Here is a 20445-nt window from a genome sequence, read left to right as displayed (position 1 = left end):
TAACCTTAAACAATCAAGTATTGGTTTTTAACATTTCCCCCAAATAAGTAACTGTTTGTGAATTAAAACAGAATTATTGAAACCCGAGATACTTTTCAGTCCTGATTCAATATGCTATGAAAAAGAAAATGTAAGAGTAATATTGAGTTTCATTGAATAAACACATCATCAATCCAAATAAACTGAATTATGCCTTTCATAATGTATCTAACCCTGTAATGTAAATGTACCTTTTTAAATGAATTTATTTTGATGGAATTTGATTAAACTGGATGACTGTTTAGTACTACATGCACTTAATGGACTTAAAAAGACATTCTGAGCTAAGTTTTATAGATCTGTACAACTGGACAATACATATCTCTTCATTTAACAGATTTTCATTAGCCCGTGATGCATAATACAAGACAAAAATATGGCCTGCTTTGTCAAGTGAAGAAATAGGAATGCATGAAGAAAAAGGAATGCATACTGCCATTTTTATTAAGGTAACATTAACACTGAAATCAAACCTCAATTACAGAACAATGAAAAGTATTATACATTTAAAAGTATCGTGCATTTTATTGAAAATACAGTTGTAAGTGAACTTTTAAATACATTGCAAATGAACTGCATTTGAGGTGCCCTCAACATCAGGGTATTGAGCAAATCGGATACGATTACGACTTGCATCCAGTTTGCTGTTCATAGGCAATGTATTGTTGTATCCCAGTTCTTCAAATTGGTTGACAAAGTGTTTGCGGGAATGTTGAAATCTGCAGCAACATCTTTCTTTTTCTTGTACAGTGGTGCATTATCCACTGCTTTCAACACCTCCACTTTTATCTGCAGGTTTTTACACTTGTACTTGGAAATAGCGTTGATGCTTGAGCACTATGGCAACTCGAAATGCATCATAGGATCAGTGATCCCAAAATAGCACAATAATACAGAAAAGAGGCACTAATCTGGATACAGGTGAATGCATTTCCCAATACCCTTTGTTTGAAAGAGGGCTATTAGTTTTATTTACTTTGTTTTCCCTTGGGGGTGGGGGGGGGCTCCAAAATAATTAGTACTGACAGGAAATTCATGTTAAATTAATTTGTATTACAAGAAGTCACTTTCAATAAATGACTGCTAAATTTGGTCAGGACCATGTAGAAAATTAGTATCAGGAAATATACTTAATCCCAGTTAGTTTTAACGAGCATTGACTGTATTACGAACAAGTATAGAGTCTCTAAAATGCACTTTTCCTTTCCTTTAAAATTATTTACCCTGGATGATCCAACTATGGTAAAACAAATCATTTCCAATATGGTTTTGAATGCTATGACTTTTTTTTTTCTAGCTGGATAAAACTGATGTATAATCTGGTGCAGTGATTTTCCAGGGTTACAATGGAATTAATTTAATAAACTTGCATTCTTAAGTTGGTTACACCTTCCCATGTGTCCCTCAAAATATACTATAATATCTTCAATATCTACCCATGCAGGAGTAATATTATTATAAAAAGTTAACTTGGTTGTAGCAAAAAAAATAATTACATATTTCTTAATCTTGATTAAGGAAGTGCAATAGTATCTGAAAGCAAAGCTTGTAAAAAGCTGTTTATTTAACTGAGTGTAGTACCTTATATCATTTTTTTAAGTAAAATTGTACATGTATAACAGGTTTTTTTTTTTTTTTCAATTAGACATTTGAAACTAATGATTGGAAGAACGCAATTTATTTAATTGACAGATCTTATTTACATAACATCTTTTTACCACACAAAACTAGAGAATTAAGCTACTTGCTTGGTGAACTGAATATCTGAGGACATTTCCACTCATTAGTGAAGGGATTCTGAACTCATTTTTCCTTAGTAAGAAGTTGCTTATTGTCCTGAACCTGTACTGGCCTGGATGAACTGCATGTAATAACAGTGCACTTCAAACAATTGTCTGACAGTCAGGCTTAGAATCTCCCAATACAACTGGGTCATTGCCAAGGTATAAAACCTTTACGCTTGCTGAACTACAAACCTTTCATCAAACTGAGAAAAACACAGTATACCCATTGCTGCCAAGGCATTTAGCCAGCACTTTGTACTCCACAGAGTCTGGCAAATGTATAAAGGAACAAGAAAACCAAACTAATGTAAAAACGTTACATTTTAGTGAGATGGGAAAAAATGGAAAGAGTAGAATCCAAGTTCTGCACCTCTGCTGCTTGGCCCCATATAGTCTAAACAGCATTCCATATGCTTATATTCTCCTCCTGGCACTACTGCCTGCACCACAAATCATTCTGCACCCCCGTGCTATTGTCCAACCTAGTACTGTTGAAGTCTCTTTTTAGCTGGCCTCTTTGGATTCAAGGGGGCAGGTTTGCTGTAAAACAAGGCATATGAGGGTCACTGTGAACTATGTACGGGTGGTGTAAGGAGCTGAGAAACCCTTCCCAACCACTCCTTGAGTCTGGAACCTAGTAGTTATCACATTGGCTGGAGCAATGAGCGACGCTGGAGCAGCAGTCCCACAGCCTGCTGCCAGCAGCCTTTCATCCACTTCAGCAGGGCCTCCCCACACCTGAGGAGACAGAGGAAGAGACAGAAAGATGGAATGAGAGGCTATGCTCAAATTCTTAGAGAACAATGCCGAAAATCTGACTGCCCTTTGCATGCTGAATCAACGGTTCCTAAACCCGCTGGTGCTAGTTGTTTCCAAAGGTGCCCTGTTAAGATTACGATGTTCTGATCTTCTTTCCCCTACTGTTTATCTACCTGCACATGGTACGTAATTAGAGAATCCAAATTTTATACAGAACAAGAAATGTTTAAGAGAACACATTTGTTCAAGTGTATTCATAAATATAACTTAAAATATCTAAAATACCTATGTGTGGCAGAGCAAAGCTCTGCCCTTTTTAAATTGGCAGGGATGGGGTTAATTTCCCCTACCTGCCTGGGTTTATTATGTTCAGGTGGCTGGGGTTGATTAGGTTAATTAACAATCAATCAGCACCCAGCCACCTGACATAAAAGGAGGCCTCTGCTTCTCATTTGAGAGGAGGGAACTGAGGAATCAGGTTGGTGTTTGTGGGTGTTCTGTGATTTTTGAATTTTGATAAATCCAGTGAAGGCATTGCCCAGCCTGGAAACTTTATTTTTGTGAGTTTTGTTTTTGCTTTATTTGTGTTTGAGTATCTGTTATTTTGCCCTTGTGCACTTTATTTTTGTGTTTATTTATAATAAAATTGTTACTTTTTTGAATTGCAGACTGTCTCTGGGCCTCTATCCACTCACCAGCCTGCCACACTATGACACATAGCATTAGCTCTATATCTCTTCCCCTGCAATACCAACCTTTACATAGCTGCTTTGGCAGAGTCCGCTACTGTCAGGAATCTCAAAATCACTGCTGAAGCTCATTTCCAAATGGTTGCCTTCATGGGCAATGATCCTCCATGTACACTCACTGTTAGTTGGGAAGTTCTGAGGGTAGCCCGGTGATTTGATAGTAACACTGTCTGCATGGATAGTGCCACCACAGCCTACAGAAATGTCAAATGCATGCTCATCACTTTATTTCTTTATTTGTTTGATTTATTCACTTATTCTTTAACCAGAATAAACCCATTGAGACCGAGGCCTCATTTACAAGTGTCCTTGCAAGACAACCAGAACATTTCACATCGTTAAAAACAACATCACTCTAAAAGACAATATCATACATTCAATCTGGGATCAGACATGTTTCATCTCAATGAACTCAAACAATCCTTTGCATCTTCTGTATGACGCATGTGGAATTGCCCAAGCCTGCAATGTTACACATTTTCACAGTAAACAAACTTTGTTGCAATAGTTAATCCAATGTTGTAAAGTTAATGCCATTCTACACTATAGAGGGAAGCACTGAATAAAAACATATATTATTGAAAAAACTATTCTCTGCTGATGTTGCTCTAGATAAAAACTTGTTTTCATGTAGCATTTTACACATCCACTGTTAATAGGAACCTCTCATAAAATGATGCCTTGCTTTGGCAGACATTTTTGACATAGGCATAGCTCTGTATGGGAACGAATCCTCATGATGCTAGGCATTCTGTTTATATAAAAAAAGAAAAAAAAAATTCAAATATGCCGTACAGTATTTTTTTTAATCAACAGAACAAGCCATTGTGATTTTTGGATACAGTAATATTTTATATTGTCCAGCATTCCTTTAAGCATCACTGATTTTCTTCAGTTATGCTCTAAATGCAAGTACACTTATGTGATAAAATTTGAATCTAATCCCTTTGGAGTCGAATCCTTTACTCATAACCCTGTAATGTTCCTCCTACCACAGCAATGCAGACTGGGGTTTAGTGTCTCTTGATAGCCCCAGAGAGACATAAATAAGAGTCATTGCTAAAAGGTCAGTAACCCATGATGTCATGAGGCTGGTCTTGCCATTGTGTTGCTATTTCAAATGAATTCTCTTCAGATTGAAGTGTGCATGCAAAATAAGAGCTTTTGGCATTCATGAAACATACTTAAAAACACCCTCTAACTTCACAGAATGTTTACAAACAATATTATTGAAATGAAATGTTACTTTTGTGAATAAGATTTGCATTACCTGTTGAATCCGTTGTCCAAGTTGCATAGAATCCACCTGCTTGAACACTGTGGTCAGAGACAAACACCACCACAAGTTTGTTAGAGCCTGATTGGATAGTTCCAGGTGAGCTGGTACTGCAGTACTGTCCAATCACAGGTGATCCTGAGGAACCAACATTCATTATAGTCAGAGTCCCACCTACTCTCCGTGTGTGGCCCCACATCAAAGTAGCCACATTTTTAAAAAGTTTAGGTCCATTATCTGTATTGAGAAAGCTCAAATGAAGAAGGTGCATACTGGGTGATTAAAATAATCTCTGTTCATGATTAAAGCAAAGTTTCAGGTCTCCTTGATTTATTTGACTGCTTCTTCACCATGATGAACAAGTGAGAACTTCAATGCATTGATGATTTTCCTAGATAGTTAGGTTGAGAAACTAAAACTGAGAGATGGGGAACCAAAAGATACATTTTTTTCTTTGTGAAAACGAATCACTTACTAGTTCAATTTAACAAAAAAGGTTATATTTTAAACTGCATTGCTCAGACAGCATCCATAATTCAGATCTGCTGTAATCATAGTAAACATGGTAAGCAACATTAGTCTGCCTAAGCAAGTAACTCATCTGTAAACTAACTCAAAAGTTACAAAAAAGAGAAAGAGAGTTTTGAAGAGAAAAAAAAAAACCTCACAGTGATATTGTGGCCTTCAGGTGCCTCTAGTAACTATGCACAGCGGTTCACGTTGTCATAAGGACTTGGGTAGCTGGGGTTCGCAACAACTCTGCTTACTCCCGTCTGCAAACCGCCACAGCCTGAGAGACAGAGATGGACACACAGTAGCAGTGATGCCTCTTCTGGGAACACTGGTCACAGGAACTCTAGTTTTAACTGTAGTTGCTCGGGTTTTTTGTGCTGATTTTAGTACATTTGACATTGAACAGTCAAATGTATTAAATGTTAAACAATGTAAAAGCATATTAGCACCATATATGTAAGTACACAATTGTATCAGAAAAGGGTTAGGGTTAGGGTTAGGGTTATTTCAGGCAAAACTATTTACACATTAAGTACATTTTAACTATGCATAATAACATTGTAATTTTCTAAGTAACTACTATGTAAATACACAGTAATTAGACAGACTTATATAGCTGCTGCAGTATACTGGGCCTCCTTATAAAAGGGGGCACTGTACAAACACTAAAAGTATGTAGAAAAAGCAGTATTTTTTTATTTACCTGTAAATGCATATTTGGCATGGAACCCAATATCCCCCATAGTGTAGTCAGACAAGAAGTGCACCCAGATCTGAGGGGCATAAACAACCAGCGGCACTGCGGGGACAGACTGTCCACAGAACCGGGCAAGTAACTTCCCATTAGCATCGCCTGGGACAGACATAACTTGAAAGCAATTTACATTTTGAAGCATTTTCACTTTGCAGATTGAACAGACATAAAGAAGCAGGCAAACACATTTTTTATGTGTTGTACTTTGGCTTTACCTGCTTTCTTCAAGGGATTAGGAACAGGTGCCTTCTGAAATGCCCCTGCATTTAGCAGTATTACAGGACTGGTGTAACTCACTGAATCTGAACTCAATGTAGTCCCAATCGCAGGTTTGGTGGTGCTTCAGGTGAACTAATGGATATGGAGGAGTTCAAGTGAGACGGGTTCTGGATGATCCATTCACAGTTCAGGTTATTGGTGTAGCTACTCTCACCATCATACCCAGGAGAGGTGAAATTCCCCCCATCGGGAACATGCAAGATACCACCGCAAACTATAACACAACAAGCAGGAAAAGAGGCGATTGTTTAATGTGCAAATACTGTTTCCACAGGCTAATCTGACAAGCTAATTCACTGTCCAACAATAGAAGCAAGTATGTTTTTTTCACACACAGTAACCATTAGATTTTCAATTTCAGAAGTCGTTTGGGAAGTTTTAATAGTCACAAGTGTTGATACATTACAATCTGCAGAACTGATGCACCCTGACAGCTTTCTCGAGGACTGTCTTCTACAGTAAGATGCTGCTTGCGCACTTGTGTTTTAGTCCCTTACCAGCTTCTACATCTGAAGTGTAGTCTGCACTGAAACCGCCATTGGAAACGGAAGTATCTGTGACAAAGACCACTGCCATGGTGTTTCCTGATGACTTCACTTGTGTCCCAGAATCTACTTCTCCACAGAGCTTTACCAGTATGGGAGCGCTGAGAAGTATGCCATTATATACCTGATGGAAAAGGAACACGTACGATAAAAAGCACATGGGGACCAAATGGTAGGTATACAAACCACTAAAATTAATGCATATGAAATAATTTGAATTCGCTTGGGGTTTTTTTTTGTAGTTACTTCCTGTGCGTTTAAATAGGTAAAAATTTAAAACCACAAAATTAAATTTAAAAAGGATAAATCTGAGCTCCATAGAAACAGCACAAACGAGATGGAAAGCAATAAAGAAGGGAGGGAAACACTAATGCAAGAAATCAAATATATTTAAGGCGTGAGAGGTGTCTACAGGAGAGGGTAGATTGTTTCCACAGTGTTTACCCAAAAGTCGCCCTGTGTCATAGAGAAAGGAGTTACCATTTCAAAACCAAATTGCAATTCTAGCTTATCAACAGGTAAAGTGTGGACTCGCTCAGGTGGAAAGTGTTGAGCTTAGCAAGGATGTCAAGAGAGTACAATTCAGTCGACGATTCGGGTTACAACCTTTACAAAATTGTTAACTACAACAGGATTAGGAAAGTCTAAAAGTTACATAAGATAGGTGCAGTGAACAGAAAAAAGGGCAGACGGACCTTTCAGCGCTAATGTCTGTTTCAGAGCTACATCTCTTCCAAAAGTGTACGTCATGTAAAATGCCACACTAGTTTCAAAGGCAACATTTACTAGCTGCATTGTGCTCTCTGACCTCCACATAACCATTACTGCAGTCCAGTGCAGTAAAGCTTATTGTGAGGTTGTGGCCAGTTGGTCCCTGTAGGTGCCACTCACACTGAGTATTATCAGGGTAATTGCTTTCAGGATGTCCAGGACTGTGCAAAGTACCACTTTGTCCAACCAGCCTGCCGCCACAGGTTGCTGTAACAGAAATAAGTTAAAAATAAAATAAAAACATGAGTGGATTGCATTTCATTGTTTTAACTACTTTGCTGAATCTGTTTAATTAAATGTGCTATTATCATTATTAGGGGTTATGGGGCCTTGATAAACATGAGCCCTTCAACTGCTTTGGCTGTTATGATTTGTTCTGAAAACTTTTACTAGTTAATGTTAGTGATGGTGAGTCTCTGGAATAGGCACAGAACTAAATGTCTAAGGAATACATAGTTCAAAAAGCAAGCCCATGAGTGAAGCGTCATATAGGTGTCCAGCAATTGTCTTCACTTTTACCTATGAATACTTGGCTTTGAATCCCTTGTGTGTGACACTGCTGTCAGTGCGGAATCGGAGGTACACGCAGAGCCCGTGGATTTCTGGGTGGAGGGGTGTTCCTGTCCACAGATCTTGGCAATCAGAGGGGTATTGAAGCTCGCACCATCATGCAATTCCAGATAATAATGCGAACAGCTATGATAGAGGGAAACAAGTTTAACCATTTTTAACAAGGACACTCTACAGAGTATGTTTCGACTAAAGACAAGTGCACCCTGCTATACAGTTTGCTACTTCTACATTGTACAAATGCCACATATACATATCATTTTGTTTCAAAATTCTTTTGAAACAAAATGATGTATGAATTAGACAAACAATGAGTAATTTACATTCAGGGTATGTGAAAAACTAAGTGAACCACTGGTTTTATCAGCTCAATTAAGGGGATAATTAGAATCAGGTGTTTAAATAATTAGGTAAATCTTCAGGAGTGAGTTTGGGAAGTTCCACACTATATAAAGATCAGAAACTTTGTGAGTTTGGTCTTCACCATACAGGTGTGTGGAAACACGTCATGCCACGATCAAAAGAAATCTCTGAGGACCTCAGAAAAACAGTTATTGATGCTCATCAGTCTATAAAGGGTTACAAAACCATTTCTAAGGATTTTGTGCTCCACCAATCCACTGTCTGACAGATAGTCTGCAAATGGAGAAAGTTCAAGACCAGTCATTCTACCCAGGAGCAGTCGTCCTATAAAAATCTCTCCAAGAACAAACCGGAAAACCATCAAGGAAGTCACAAAGAACCCCAGACTAACATCCAAGAATCAGCAGGCCATTCTCGCCTTCGTGAGTGGTCATGACTCAACTATCAGAAAAAGACTGAACGAGAATGGTGTTCATTGCAGGATAGCCAGGAGGAAACCACTGCTCTCTAAAAAGAACATTGCTGCCCGTCTGAAGTTCACCAAACAACACAGAGATGATCCATAATACATGCACGCTTTGTCAAACCTCAGATTTTCATAACCGACACTGACCCTAAAATATGTCTCTTTGAATTTAGATTTGCCTCTGTTTAGATCAATTGCATTTCCCAGTTGTATCTACAGATGTTCATGTCTGTTCAGATACACCCCAACCCTAGCAGTAGCCCTTCCTATTGTATGTTGAGACTCTCCAGGAACAGCCTGCAGTGACACCCTTCAAAGATTTGAAGTGAAAGCTCCTTTTTTTGCAGGTATCAAACCATCAAGTAACCTGAGCTACTTTATGAACAACAGGGGATTGGGAAAGTCTGCCAGATTATCTTATACTGTGCTTGGAAGTTTGTATTTTCTTTCTAAACCAGGTATCAGGTTTCTTAATCCATACCAATTCCAGAAATACAGAAAGTGCTCCATCAATGTTCATATTGTTCCATTAACTGTCTTATTGTTCATACAGAAGCTTCAGTCTGCCTCTGTATAGATGTTGGTATCTGGCTGAAGACTCAATATAGAACTCGCCCTCGAAGTCCAGCTGAACAGCTTCTCCATTGGAGACAGTGATGGTCCAGGAGCAGTTCACATTCTGAGGGTAGTTGTTGGGATAGTTGCGGGGTGTGATATATCAGACGGGTCAGAATCACTTATATAAATGTTTCCTCCACAGGCTGTCAAAATAACATGGGTAAGAGTTTAGCCCCTGTATTGATCTCATAATTCAGAAACTACATGGGCTGACAAGCACTTTGCATGTGGTTTCAGTGACATTATTTCTATATTTTTTTTTTAAAGCATTACATTTAGCCCAAAGACTTATTTACATAATGTGAAATGCATATAGGAATGGATATTGTTCCCAGCCACTTACCCAGGCTCAGAGCCTCGTATTTGAGTTTGAAGCCCTGACCCTCGTTGGAGTTGTCAGAGATGAAGCGAAGGAAGAGCTGGTTGTCTGTGGTGTGCATGGTAGAGGGTGTAGCTGAACCACAGTAACGACCATTCTCACTGCTAGAGCCCAGAGGTGGGGAGGAGGCATCAGGGCCATTCCTCAACTATGGAAAAAACAAAACAAAAACAATATATAGTGCTATTTATCAATGTTAGTTTACGTCAGTTCTCTTTTGATGAAATGCTAATAACATCATTCAGAGGTGGATATGAATAATACTGGTCATACAGTAAGTCTTGTTGTAAACAGTGACAATTTGTGTATTTGCCAGTTTACCTCTTGAAAGTCTCCACTGCTGCAAGCTGTACTGGAACCTTGAATCTGGAATGGCTGCTCAAAGTGCACCGCTACAGTGAGTCCGCTGGTCACAGCCACGTGCCAGGAGCAGCTCAGGTTAGGAGTGTAGGTCTGGGGGTGGTTGGGAGATGTGAGAACACCTCTGTCAGCATACAGAAGACCACCACAGTCTAACAGGAAGGCAAGATATGCGTTAAGCTGAGAATTCTGAACATAAATGAAAATGTTGGAGAAATCAATTGCTTGTTAACCTACTTTGGCACCCATTTGGATTATTACCACAAAGTTTCAAATTTAACTTGCTGGTGTTTATACATATCAAACGTTTAAGTCAGTTATACTGTGCTGTAAATAGTGGGTTGTCAGGGTTAAATGGTGAGTAGTCATTGGACTCCTACTGAGTATTAGCCTTTGTGTGGATAAAGGCAAGATCAGCCATTTGATTGCTTTGGGGAATCCCCCATTTGAGTAGTATCAAACTCATCATGACCAGGTTTAATAAGAGATTAGTTACAACCATTATTTCCATAACAAAGGCAGTAGATTTCTGTGCTCCAAGGTTCCAACTTTGCTCCACAGGCCATCACTATGATGCATGGCCTCACTAATGAGGTGAGAGAATCCTAGACAATGAGGTTCCCAGAGCATCGTTCTGGTAGACTGCACGCCTCTCGGATCGTCATCAAGCAACCAGAAGAAAAATAACAAGCTATTGTCAGTGCAGCTCTCCTGTAATGTAGCTCCCTGTAATGCAGTGGATGTAGCCTAAACTTACTCTTGTGGTAGGAGGCGTTGAACCTTCCCCTGGAATAGCTGCCATCAAGAGTAAACCGAATGAACATGGCATCACCAGTAGATCGGATTGGTCCAGGGAGCTCTCTGCCACAAACAGTGGCCAGTAATGGTGACATGTTGGTTTCCCCTAAAAAAAATATATATATATTACTGTGGCAAAGCGTAAGCCTTGCACAGTGAAATATGTAGTTTATTGTATGTTTTTGTGTTAATTGTTACAATTGATTTAATTGTTTAGCTGCTGTGGCGCTCCGCTGGGGACGATTACCGGTCTGCGTGGAGCAGCAGCTGAAAGCAATCAGCTGTTCCAGCAGGCAGGTGGGCGTGTCTCGGCGGAGCGTCAGTATAAAAGCATGGCGATCGCTGTGATCGGGGCTGCTGCAAGGCCTGCCGTTTTCACGGCACCTTTTGAGTTATAGTTTGGGGTATTGTGTTTTACTTTGCACTTTTTTGTACGGTTTACTGTATTTGTCCTCTGTGCGTTACCATCGCTGGTAACGTCACATGACTGCCTTTATTTTACTTTCACTTTCTGTTTGTTGTTAATAAATCCTGCGTGCCTGTGCCGGCGTTTCAACACCAACCTCAGTCTCTCTGTATGCTTGAACAGCGGCGACCCACACGCGTGTGACCCGTGGAAGACCCTGTCACAATTACATATATATTTGTTATCACGTCTGTCGGTTCACCAATGAATTATAATCTAGTGTATGACTAAACAGGTGTGTGACATTTCAGAAAATCAAGACATCTCTGATATCTGTACAGTAGTATACAAAGGCAATTGCCTATTGCTGTACTGCTGCAATTCCAATTGAAAAGATTTAAAATACTATATAAAGCATGGACCTTCAGCTTGTCAAAGTAACACTGGTACGTGTCCTCAACATCCACCTCAAAGATCCAAACTTGGATGAAATAGTCATCATCGATTGTGACGGTCCAGCGATAGTCTGCATTGTTGGGGTAATCCCTTGGCCAAAGTGGAGAGACAATCTGTCCTGATCCGGTAAGTTCATTTCCATACACTGCAGTGAGAAACACCAGGTACAATGACAATAAAATATCAGCACTCATGTTCATTATTTTTTAACTCCCGGAACAGTGGCTAGGATGTGGGTTGGCAAGTGCAAGATAACCATTCAGCCTTGTCCTGTCAATCCAAAAGCTGGGCTAGGAACACTGGAGCCTATGTACTCTATAAAGATTACACATAATTATTGTATAGCAGTTGATCTGCTGAGTATAAAATGGTTTGGAAATACTAGTTACTGATGTGTTAAAACATAAGAACTATGTTATTGTGACTGTAAAAAAAATACTCTAAATGTTACCATGCTTAAACAAGTGTGCACTGTACTTGATATGGAATGTAATTACAATATACTATCAAAAGTCATTCATTTTTCTTTTAACTCACAGTGTGCGAATGTCGCCCTGAAGCCAGCACCACCTATCGATCCGTCCGAGACAAACTTCACCCACAGGATGTGTCCGATGACCAAGGTGTAGTTGACAGGAAGGGAATTCCCACAGAAGCGTCCCACCAGAAGGCCGTAGCATTTCCTTCCCGGATCTCCAGGTAGTCGTTGACACATTTTGGACTGGGCTGGAGCTGCAACATTCTGTTTCCATAACAAACAAGACAACAGTGACTGAACCAGGGAAATATGTGCAGAATTTGTATTGGGTCTTCATTTTCATGTAAAGCAGGTTTACCTACACTATATTAAAAACCAATGCAGGCGAAGACAAAGGGTACTCTAATCTACTGAAAGTAATGTGGTAGAAAGATATGTGGTCTTACACTGCATCATCTTAAAGATCTGACTTAAATTATATAATACAAATTAAAAGATTAGAAACAGTGCTAGTTACTACTAAGGCTATGATTTTGTCACAGAGGTCACAGAAATCATGAAGTGAAATTTTAATGGATGTAAAAACACATTTGATTAGGCGCTTCCTTTATTTCCTTTAGAAATGCAGTATGTCATGCACTGAAAATACAAATGTGTGAGTATCTGTAAATTGTTTGGTCGTGCATGCATGCAGCATTTATGTGTAGCTGTGTGGGTCAGTGAATGAGATAGCTGAGACAGCAAGCAAGCACGTTAATAGGTGTCAGCTAAAATACAAAACAACTGGAAGTCAGGCAGAAGAACAAATGCATCGGTTTTAGTGCACTATTTAAAAGCTCTTGTGTATGATGCTGTTACTCGTGAAATGTACTAAAAATTACCGTGCCGAAATTGTAGTCTTAATCATTATAGATGTTCTATCTCTTATACACCTTTGGAGCAAGTTTTAAAGACTTTTAGCTTGATAACTAAAGTTAGTAATCCTGCATTAGGGGAATGAAGTGTGCAAAACAGGCAAACTGTGCACCATTGCCTGATATACATGGTACAATCTTTGAGAATGCGATATATTGTCGGCTAAAACACTGAAAACAAGACTGGGGTCTATTTTAATGATGCAAGTAAAAGCAGATCAAAACCAGGCAAACCATCCCCGTTAATTCTTAATTTATCCAGGTGGTGTTTCACAAACCCTTAATTAACAACATTAAAAGCAAAAGAACATTTTTGCATTTTCCAGTTTTACCCACATCTAAAGCCCCTTTCACATTGGTATGCTCCCTTTATCTGTTCAACCCTTTTATCTATTCAACTTCTGCGGATTGAATCGTTAGCCCAAATGTTGATGAAAGCAAATGTTTCTTTATCCCTGATGCAATCTGGCTCATGGTGTGTCTCAAGCAACAAAAATATGGCTAAACGCAATGTTTCTTGTGGAAGTGAAACCTTCACGCACGCCCATCATGTATGTTGTCTTGCTCAACCCAGGTCACAGTGTGTCGACTCACATCCTGAGGTGGGTCGCTGCCAACTCTGGTGCAATCTGGGTATTGTGACCGGGTAGCTAGGAACTGGTAGGAAAGCCAGTGTGAAAGGGGCTTAATAGGAAAATATTAGATATTCTAATTTCAGGTTCTTCCCTGCAAACATAACTGTCAAATCATAATTACGTGACGAAGAGCTGCAGGCAGTTGCCAGGGGAGCTCAGGATGTTCCAGACACACTCAATGTTTGATGGGTAGGTGTCAGAATAGTTGGGGCTGTTGAAGGCTCCTGTTTCCATGTATAATGCACCTCCACATGCTGAAACAGAATCAAAGACATTAACAGTTGGAGAGAAAAGGACAATAACTGCCCACAGTTTATATGAGAAAAGTAGATTGTGAGGCTTACCTGACGTGGAGACCCCATATGCTGCTCTGAACCCTCTGTCTGAGTCTTAACCATTGGAAATGAAGTTCACTACCGGTGCGTTGCTGAAAGACGTGGCAGGGTGTGGGACAGCAGCACCGCAGTAGCTACCTAAAAAAGAAGACAAAAGTCAAATAAACATGCAGAAGAATTGTGATAAAAAGCAGGCAAGCTGGCTTCAATTCTCACTCTTTCAAAGGAAAATACTGACAGTCACAAAACATCCGTAACCTTACACACTTACTCATTCCTAGAGGTATAAGAATATCAAATGTTGTTCTTGCACTTAAAGTAGGGCATCTTGTGATGTCGTAATTAGTCCATCCATAACTTTTAACCAGAAACTATAAGGTAAAACTATATGTTACTAGAAGTCATGTAACAACACAATTTCCTGTTCATCGGAGATGGATTTTGTGTCATGGAAAAAAACTTACATACTCTTAAAGGAGTTTGCAGAATAATGTACTGTAGAACAGTGTATTGTGGGGAATGTAGTGCATCCCACCAGAACACTGCACAAATCATTCCTTTCACACCACTACTTACCTACTGATGGTGCCTCATAGTTATTTCCATCCAAAATTTCTACCACGTCCGTTGTGCAGTTACCATTTACAATTTCCAAACTGGAGTCAGTGAAAGACAATGTAACGTGGTTGACTGTGTAAACAAAAGGATATGAGTCAGTGCATGCCAGGGACACATTTTATTTTTTGCTGGGCAGGTAACAATAGACTTTGATGCTGGAACAGCTGGCGCGCTTTAGAAAAATTAGTGTATGTGCGACTTGAGCTGTTTCCTATAGTTGGAATGGTCATTGACTTGACAAGTTGAGTATGGAGATAAGGGTTAAAGGAAATCCTGGTGTCCTGGAGAGGCTGGAATAACAGTTTGTGTGAGTTTCTGAGGTTTATGTACTTATTTATTTATTTAATCATGAGATAAGAATATTGAGTAACATTACTGATGGAATATAATGGCCACAAAAAATATTTAGCAAATTCAGTATTTAGCTGTCTATGCCTATTGCATTCAGTAAATTAGGAGACGGAATTTAAAGCTACAACAAGTGTCTTAACATCCACCATTGTTCCCCCAAGGGATAGTACTCTACTCTCCCCCTTATCCCTGGATGGAATAAATCAAGGTTTTTGTCTTAATTTAAGCTGTGGTAATATTGGACTCTGTCTTAATTAAAATCTGCCTATATTTTCAATTATAAACATAACTCTGGTCGTCAGTTCTCGTTCTAGCATTATATATTCCAACACATGCAGTTTACAAGCACCCACTTCTATATTTCAGTTTCATTCAATATAACACTCTCTTAAAACCAAAACATAGTTTCAAAACCTTATAGCAATGCAACCAATACATGTAAGATATAACAATGTTAGTAATATGCTTACCTCCTATTATAAGGAAAAGTAGCATGAACAAAGGAATCAGTCTGGTGGAGATCTGCAAGTGATGGACCACTTCACCCTGTCAAGCAAAGGTCTTGAATGTGGTACCCTTTTGCGAAAAGTGTGAGTTTTTATAGGATTCGTCTCCATAGGAATACATGGAGAATCTTTATCAAGTCTAACTCTTATCTCTTTGGCACACAAAAGCCTAAAATTTAGAGCCTTGTGCCAACAATTAATAAAAATATAGCACCTGGTCTAAACATCCAATCATGATCTCACCCGCTCATTTCTCGACCCCTCCTCTATCTAAAAAGCTAGGTGAAACAAAGAAAATAATATTATTTTGAATATATAAGTGTTGTCTGAAATATATACAACACTATTAGTTATGATTATATTGATTATATGTATTAATGTCTAATAATATATTCCCTCATGCCATTCTATTCTTCAAATTAGTTTTCCTTCTCTCTTTACAGGCATGTGCTTAACAGATATTATAGCGAACTTCTATCTTATGTTTTTCCCAATATAGAGTTTCTCTTCATGGATAATCTACTTGTTTTTTATTTAAGTGTAAGATTATAATGTCTCTGTCCTATGAGTTTCCTAACAGCACGAATTCAGCTGAACTGCGGACGACCTCCTATTTTTTTTTCAGCTGCACAAAAACCCGCTAAAACCAGTTTTCTAGTTGTGCGCTTAGCTTTCCAATTTCCAGCGATAATCAAGGTTTTTTCCAATTTTTCTATGGTGAGAAGACACTCTCTAACCTTGATGCTGTTTGATAAGAGAACTCCGCTCTTCATGCCAACTATCCCTTCACTTTCTGGCACGACTTTAAGACAGGCTCACAGCAAGTTATAAAGTTTTACTTTCTTAAAACCCATCTTCTATTCTTTTTCTTAAAATTACTTTTTAAGCTTCTTATTTTATATTTCAAACAACATCTCTTTATGATGCATCATCTTTGAACTCAGAGTCAAATTAGACAGTTTACTCCCTATAGAACACAATTACTAACTATTTTAAATGCGAACCTATCTTGATGAGAAACAATTTCATGTATATTATTATAACAGGCAGTGTTAAGCCAATGGTCTTACACGCACAAATAGTTTATAGTAAAAAGCAAGCATATTAAACCTTATATCAACATTTAACAACATTTTCTTAGGCTAAAAAGGGTGTTGCAGAAACTTAGCATTCAATTCTGGGAATCAAGCCCATCTTGATAAGAAACTGCCTAAAAACTGGCCACTTGTATCAAACTATACCAGCTTCTACTGCATGATTTTATATAAAGAAAATACATAAGTTTCACAATTAAGAATTAAAACAGCATTACACGTTACTTTTGATTACACACTTACACAATTTTCCAAACTAAAGATTATACAAACAATACAAAGGATTATAACACATATTATTGCATTAATACATTTCATTTTAAATTCTCCAATCCATGTCCGGGGTTTCAGCTCACTCCCAGCAAGACTCCACTTCGGTCTCAGGTTCCACTCGGGTAGGCTCAGTGAACACGACAATAGGCTCTCGAGTCCATCGTCTCGCATCACAGGTGTGAGTCGCCATGGCCTTGACTTCGTACCTACAAGACACTTGTACACGCTTAGTAGGGACACCTTCCTCACATTCTAATTTTCCCAGATGCGCCCATTTTACTAAGTGACCCTTTCACAACTCATGCATTCAATCCTCTTAATATCTTTTTGGGTTTACATTTAAATGAGCGAAAGAAACACCTACAGAATCATTGCATTCAAACAAGATTCTACAGTGTTTAGCCAAATGACTGCATGCCGGACAAAGTCAGAGCCTAGTCACTGATGACTTGCTTTGGCACATATTACAGACACAATTAATAAGAGGATTATGTTTTAATCTATGTGTCAGGGTTACTTCTGCACCATGTACAATAGTACTGGATCTGTACACATTGTTACTATACACTTCTTTCTGCTCACATGGAGACACTTTAGAAGGGATGCCATTCATCCAGAATACAGTAGGGGGCCAAAACTTACTGTTTTTCATATCAGCAGGCACCTAACTTGTAGTTTGTTTATCATCATCCGTGGGCAAACTCAATACAACTGAATCTGAATCACTTGATGAACCATGAGCCTTAGCTACTGAGATTCTCCATACAAAAGGATTCAGTGTTTTACTGACCAGCCTAGCTGATTCAGCGTTATTTGCAACAGCTCCCCCTTTATAAGGCAGCCCTTTATACTGCAGAACAGGTTATAAGACGGTACGGTCATGGCTCCCACATACTCAATAATGCCATTACACTAACACTAGTATTCCCGTTATACGGCGAAACACATATAGCACTGTTTCTTAAATATGGCTCCCGACGTTACAAAGGAGTAACACTGTAGTAACATCTGTACAGTATGGGCAGGATAATCATGAGATAAAATTAGACCTGGAACTAAGCCTTATGACTAAGACCTTGGGGTGTGGTTATTTCACAGTAATCCATCTGATCTCATGCTTATAATTTATATAATGGACATTTTTATATCTACAAGGACCAAGCTGTCATGGAAAAGGAATGTAGATTATATCTGCACAGTTTTCATATAATCAAATCAAAGGGAATTCTATCAACTGCTTGCTAAGTAAATTACTTGAATAAAAAATCCAGCAAACCCAAACCCTTTCTGGCAAAAACCGAGGAAACCAATGATTACCACATGACTGTGTAGAAATGAAGCAAATAAAAACAATGGGCATGGTGCTGCAGAAGTTTAAAAAAGCTATTTAGCTATTGGCATTCAAAGACACAATTCAGATCTAAAATAAAGGGAAGAACATGTGTCACTTGGAGCAGCGTTGCTGGCATTTGTATAAGGCCTGTGGTTTAATCTGTGTTTTTCACATTCTTTCTGCCTTGTTAGTTCCATTGATTTTTACAGTGTAAGTCAGCATTCCAAAGCTGTGAGCAACAGAATGCTGGTTTAATGGGGCTGTTGATCATGTTATAAACATCTGATAGGAATAAACTGACACTGTTAATAAAGCTCAGACTTTGGTAATAAGAGGGTTAATTTAAGTACCTCATAATACAGGTCTCCAAACATTTTTCCACGTTTACAGTAGGTGCATTGGACTTATTCTTCAATGGCTAGACTGCAAGTTGGACACTGTTTTGTGAGGGGGAGGTTTTGTTCTCAAAATAAATTAAAGTGGCCAATGGATAAAAGAATTGCGAATTCCCTTCTCCAAAAAAACATAGCATAGCCCTTTGAGATGCTGAATGCAGCTTGTGTCATTACAATCGATTCCCATCAACGCTAAATGTGAGCATGGGGGTGGATAAGAGAAGGGTTAGCTCATGTATCCCACAGCCAGATTTCAGTGAACGATAGCACATCATAAGGAGTGCTTCTCATTAGGCTGTCTAATCAGTGTCTTGGTTACAATGGCTCTAGGGTAGAAGTTGACCAAGCTTAGTGCATGCTTCTGAAACTTGGTGGGATGTCAAGGTACTGATAAGACCACTGTTGCTTTTTAGGGTCCTTTATTCTAGGATAAAAACTCTCCTGTCCAGTTATAAGCAGGAAGAGGAATGGAACTTAAGCCCCTTTTCACACTGGCACTCCTAACCAGGTCCGGACCAGGACCTGGCTAACCGGGTCATAATCCCGTGTACTGTGAAAGTTTCACTTCCGCAAGGAACATTTCTGTTTATTCTGTTTAGCCATATTTTTGTTGCTTGAGACACAGATTGAGCCAGATTGCAGCAGGGATGAAGATCCATTTGTTCTAATCTACATTTTGGCTGTGGGTTTGATCCAGAGACACTTGGATGGAAGCGTCAGCAGCAAGCTGTTTCCAGGGCATTGATACATATACTGTTTACTTGCGTCTGTCACCCAGTTCAACCCTGCTTTATCAAAGCAGTGTGAAATCATGTACACAACCCGCATAACACTGGGTCCTGCCCGGGTAGGTTCTGACGAGTAGATCATGCCAGTGTGAAAGGGGCTTTAGAGAAAACTTCTATTGTGAGGGGTCTATTATGTTTAAGGTGTGACATGGAAATCCTCATTTATTTGGGCTCCATTTTAATTATAAGGATTTTACAAGCACAGTATACTGTATTTATTCTTAGTATTTTAAGAACCGCTTGCAAATTATCAGACCAAGACAAGTTATCGAGCTTTATCTTAATGAGAAAGCCTAAAAGCAAGACAGAACATATACAAATTGTTTATCTTAACTGACAACGACACAGGCTAGAAATGTGTTCCTTCACTTTGGAGAGCAATTAGCAAAAAAGAAAATAGAAAAACTCAAGTTTTTTTTTTTTTAACCTGTAAAGTAAAATAATGTCCATCGGTAAAAGGCTTGAAGAATGAACACAAATATACATATGCAACTTTTAATGTATTGTCCCTGTTTTTTTTTTTTCAAATGTTGATAATACTTAAATGAAAAAGAATATGGCTAACATCTCTCTACTTTATTATTATTATTATTATTATTATTATTATTATTATTATTATTATTATTATTATTACTGAAGTTCTTCTGAGTTTTTGAAGTAATGAGGGCATTTTTTTACTGAAATCAGACACTGTGAAATACCACATAAAAGCACTGATTGACTGGTTCTTTTTCAATTGGGTGTAAGAGGAACTGGAATTTGTTCAATTTTTAATAGGTAACGCCACTTTTTCCATGAATTGTGTTTAATTTTGAGATGCTGGCAAGAACTTGTGAATGT

The 20445-nt window shown here is 38.7% G+C and overlaps 1 pseudogene; it reads right to left on the bottom strand.

Annotated features, from left to right (window-relative positions):
* Positions 1–592: 592 nt before the first annotated feature.
* The window catches only part of LOC121307732, a 56341-nt pseudogene continuing 36488 nt past the window's right edge, over positions 593–20445 (bottom strand).

This window comes from Polyodon spathula, chromosome 3 (assembly GCF_017654505.1).
Source record: "Polyodon spathula isolate WHYD16114869_AA chromosome 3, ASM1765450v1, whole genome shotgun sequence".
Lineage (NCBI taxonomy): Eukaryota > Metazoa > Chordata > Actinopteri > Acipenseriformes > Polyodontidae > Polyodon > Polyodon spathula.
The sequence above is the reverse complement of the archived record's forward strand: the minus strand, read 5'-3'. Positions and strand labels throughout refer to the sequence as shown.